At 47.8% G+C, this 5075-nt stretch overlaps 1 pseudogene; it reads left to right on the plus strand.

Moving 5' to 3' along the window:
* Positions 1-1810: 1810 nt before the first annotated feature.
* On the plus strand, positions 1811-4736 carry LOC115316836 (annotated as a pseudogene).
* The last annotated feature ends 339 nt before the right edge of the window (positions 4737-5075 follow it).

Raw genomic sequence — 5075 nt, forward strand, 5'->3', positions numbered from 1 at the left:
AAAAATACATAATAAACCAAGTCACGTTGTGATATAAAGCAATTGCTTGATACGGGGACCCTGCACGGGTATTGCTTGCTCGTGTTGGCGTTTGGGTGTTGGTTCCAATGCAGCAGGGCCATATGGATTAGAGTGTAACGGCCCGTTCACACACTCACAACCGAGCAGCTGGACCGGCTGAAACAAAGACCGGTTTCTAAGCCTCTTTCGGCGGCTTAGAACCTAATGGCGAATTCGCGTGGTCATTTCCCGGCAAAATATTTTGCCATATCTCCGCCAAAGGCGTTCGCGTGGTCAAAGGCTGGCGAGTGCGCGCCGTTCGGGTGGCACTTCTCAGGCGTGTGCTGGCAATTTCCCGGCACAATTTTTGCCCGAGCTCCAAGAGGTCAGGCAGCTTGTCTGCCAGACTGTATCCGGTATCGTCATATCCGAATCGGGAAAGGGAACCAAACGAAACAATGGTCGCCGATAGCGGGTTTGAGTAGAAAACGAAGCCATTGAGAAAGACACCCTCTGTGGTCCGAGAAAAGACAGCAAAAACAACGGAGATAAAGATAAAATATTTTAAAGGAAGCTTCCGCAAGATCAGTTTCCTATGGGACACAGCGTGTTATTACACCGCTGTGAAAAAAATGTATTGATAGTGCTGCAGCTCGACACTTGAACGCGCATTACTATTTTAAAAGGCTGGGTCAAATCAAAATCCTGAGGATTCCAGCAAAAAGGTAATAACAAGAAACTGGAATATCAAATGGCGACGCTGGTGAGCCTTCTGGGATCCTTGTAAGATGGCAACAGTGCTTCGAGAATCTAAACAAAATATATTCTAATTTGTTTACCCACATCTCAGAGTCCGAATATATGTTGCTGATGCCTACAGCGTGCCTATTATATCATAAAATATTCGAGGAAGAAGTTAACGAAGTTCACGCGCGACCCAGGCAGACGAAAACGCCAGTTGCAGGCGCTTTGTGTTCGGGTGGAGAGGGTCACGTGGTGCGCCGCTGCCGCGGTTTTCGTTGCCTGTGCCGCCGGCGTGAGCTCGCCGGCGATTGACCACCCGAATTCGCCATAAGGGACGCAACTGTCGGTTGAGCGCAGCCTCGTGCACAATACTGGAAAGAAGTAATAAACTAGAATTACAATTACTCTCCCTCAACAATATTTTAATTAGATTATTTGATTACTCAAGACGAAAACGGATGGGCCGTACTTTTCTGTCGAATTTAAAAACGAGACTTTCGTACTATCCGTAATTGGATTAAAATCGCCGGTTTGTGATCTTTATAATCCACCGATTTTGGTAAACGGTCCTCGTGTCGGAAACCTCGTTCCAGGATTCCTTATAGTCCGTTGCGACTCAAGAAGGGAGGGTGAGGGAAAGGACGGTGACGAGGAGGAAGCTGAGTTAACGCTAAAGAGAGGAGGAGGTTTCCCCTCTCCCACGTTCCGTCTGCTTTCTTCTTCCCGGCTTTCCTTTCCCTCGCCCTGCCTTCTTTAGTTGCACCGGAGTATAATAGGAGATTTGAGCGGACAGAGGGCGCCCTTAGAGGGGGGAGGACACAATAGCAACGGTTACAAAGTTTAGTTCTTCCAAAAGTAATAGTACTACTAAAGACAACGTACCTAAGTAGGCGAGCTGGTTATTATAGAGGGAGTGTCTAGCGTTCCGTCTAGACGGAACACTAGAATCCAGTAAAGTTCCGTCCTGACGGAACTATATCCCCCACTAGAGTTCCGTCCATGGTTCCAGTTCCGGTTTTCGTGGCGCCATCTCGAGGACTGTTGAGGATCCTCTATGCACCAGTCAATGTGCACGCCCAATCAGCCGGATGGCCGCATCTCGCATGGCGCCCGACGCTACCACGTGCGAACGCCATGGAGGCTGCCGCAAAGTTTGCGACATTTGAGGCATTAGAAGATGCCTTGAGAAGGTATAGCGAAGAGAACTACGTGCCGTATTATAAGCGTGAATCACAGCTATTAAAGCGGCGAAACGGAAAGGCATTAAACGCCACATTAACCAGAACATCAGTGTGTACCAGGTGCATTATCACTGTATCAAAGGCGGCCGCAACTTAAAGAGCCGAAGCAAAGGAGAGCGAGAAACCAAGTAAGTATCACTTTTCACTTCCATCTGTTTAGCACCTGTGTAGACAATTAGTAATGCTTATGTTGATTTATCGTGAATTACATTTTTTCACAGAACCTTTGTCGATAGGTGTCCGGCCCATTTCAAATGCTGCGTGTCCGCAGATGGGGAGCACTTGGAGATGATGTCGAGCAAGACAGAACACAATCACCTCGTGTCAAAGGTATGCTCCATGATACAAAGATTAGATATTATTTTAAGCATATGTTCCGCATTATCTGAGCACATAGACAAACTGGCCACAAGCTCTGCTGCATGTTCATGGTACATTCAATATTATAATTCTGCTCTTGTTCCAGGCCACCCACGAGCAACTTCCGAAGCAACGAGCACTGCCTGGGAGGTGAAGGAGGAGGTCCAGGAGCTGATAAGACTCAAAGCAAAGAAAAAGCTGATAAAGCAAAAGATCCAGCAAGAAACTGTTCGTGTTGTCCTGCTCAAGGATCTCAGAAACCTGGCCAGCTCTCTGAAGTCCCCAGCAAAGAACGACCTCAAAAACACTGTGGAGATGCTTCAGAGAGACTGCAGTATGTCTCACACACATTTATTGGGACGCCCTAAAAGTATTCCATGGATGAATAAGCCTTGGAAACAATTAGGCGGACACATTTCTACCTACATGTAAAAAAATAACAAAAAACTACGAGGGCACCTAGGCTTTCTCCTATGATATAATATTGCATGAGCATTACCTTTGGCCGAGTTATGTTGGCTAGTTATATTGGTGTGTTTGAGTGCTGTCTTTGCGAGTTAATGCCGTCGCGAAAGGCAGGAGGACAAACCGGCCTCAATTGGGCATTAAAGCCGAGTCTTATTTGCCAAGTTTCTAGTGTCGATTCGTGCTCCTAGTCCTCGCTGGGATTCGGGACAGCACCTGCGAGTCTGTGGTGGGGGGATGGATGGAGGAGGGGGCGGAAAACCAGGGCGATGGAGCAGGTTAAAACTGCGGTCACGCTTTTCTGCCAAAGCTTTTGGTTACGGTTTTCCCGCTGAGGGAGCCAGGTAGTGCCCACGCATTATTATATCCTGTCACATGGCTCATACAACAGATCATGATTGGTGCCTCAAGGAGACTGTGTATTCTTTTTGCTGGACATTATCTCTCCCTCTACATGGAGTGTCCCAGTACCCAACATTCTCTTGGGAAATCGGCATGTAATTTGTTAGTGTTGCATTCACTTTAATCTCTTAGACATTGGATTTCTGTGTTCATGACTATGCAGGTATAGACTGCCATGTCCTTGTGAGCTACAACCAGTTTCAGGGACTCCTGATCTCCACTGCATCGATGAGGGGAACAATGACTGCCTATCCGGAGTTTCTTGGAATGGATGCGACATATAGGCTTCTCAACCTTAGAACTCCAGTTTATGTCATCCATAACGCAGACCCGAATGGATCAACAGAGGTCGTCTGCATCGCGATCCTCGTCAGAGAAGATGCGTTGAGCTTGAGGTGGCTCCTAGAGAAGTTCCAACAGCTCAACCCTTCATGGGCGCGCATACGGTGTATTATGGTGGACAAAAACTTGCTGGAAAGAGGCTTACTGAAGAGGCGCTTCCCCGAGGCGCATTTCTTAATCTGTGTGTTTCACACTTTAAAAACATTCAGACGCGAGATAACTTGCACGAAGTTGGGCATAACAGCTTTCCAGCGTGACCATGCCCTCCAGCTCCTTCAAAGGATGGTGCATGCGAGATTAGACGACAAATTCTTCCAAATTGAAAGTCAGCTTGACACCACAGCACCAGCACCGGCACTTCAGTACTATGGCAAGAACTGGCGCAACATGAAAGATGAGTGGTACACAGGACCACGATTCTCAGTTGGAAGTTTTAATAACACTAGGAACAACCGCCTTGAAAGTATTAAAGCAAAGCTGAAGAGTGTTGTTCCTCTGTACTGCACACTTGAGCAGTTTGTGCCAGCATTGTACAGTGTACTGAACACGCTGCAGGAATAGAGGGACCGCCTGGCAACCGACTCAGTCTACAAGCGTCCAGCACAGTTAGAAGCTGAGGAGAACCTCCAGCAGTACCAGCGACGCCTGACTGGTTATGCTTTTCCATTTCTGAAAAAAGCAAGAACTCTCAAAGTCGGTTGATGTGCGAGAGGACCAACCAGGGGCAGTAACACTACCTTTCACGCTCCGGGGAAACTGTTACCACTACGGCCAGCTGCTTCTGCTCCTTCAGGCTGTTAATGATGTTGCCCTGTCGGCACATCCTGGCAGTATGGAGGTCCAAGGGCCTCAGTCTTTACGTAAAAGGTCTTTACAGTCAGACGTGGAGCAGAAAGTATTACCATTGTCAACAAAGGCTGTTTCAACCAAGAGGAGTCTGGCACAGATCTCGTGAGTACGTCTGTGGCTCCAATCATTAGGAAACCAAAACAGCAAACCCAGCAACAGAAGTACAGAGCTGCGTTTCTGTTGTGCAAGTACCTTGCAGAATTGGCTTCGGAGGAAACGAACGAAAGATTTGTGCAGCGCCTAGGGACCTTCAAAACACTCATCAAGGAACGGGACGATGGACACTGTCGATGTAGTGCGGCAAAACTGCTATGGACTACAAAGCACTGTTGAAGCAGCTCCTTAATCACTGGATTGCCGTCGAATCTCGCCCTCACCTCCAATAGGACAGATGGATGGAACCCTTGCAACAGCCTTAGACCATCTGGAGAGCACTGAGCTTGTGGTCTCGGACAGAAACGACTCGGGTTCAAGTGCAGTAGATACAGCAAGCTAGCTTCCTGCCGATGTTGTGCAACAGAGCTGCTATTGACTGCAGATCAATGATGACATAGATCTTCAAGTCCTGGAGTGTTGCCGAAGCTCGCCTTCGCCTCTGCAGATACATATGGACAAGCCAATGTCAAATTACTTGTATCATCCGGAGAACACCCAGCTTGTCCAGAAGAGAAA

The sequence above is a fragment of the Ixodes scapularis genome, unplaced genomic scaffold (genome assembly GCF_016920785.2).
Source record: "Ixodes scapularis isolate PalLabHiFi unplaced genomic scaffold, ASM1692078v2 PGA_scaffold8__174_contigs__length_109621045, whole genome shotgun sequence".
NCBI lineage: Eukaryota > Metazoa > Arthropoda > Arachnida > Ixodida > Ixodidae > Ixodes > Ixodes scapularis.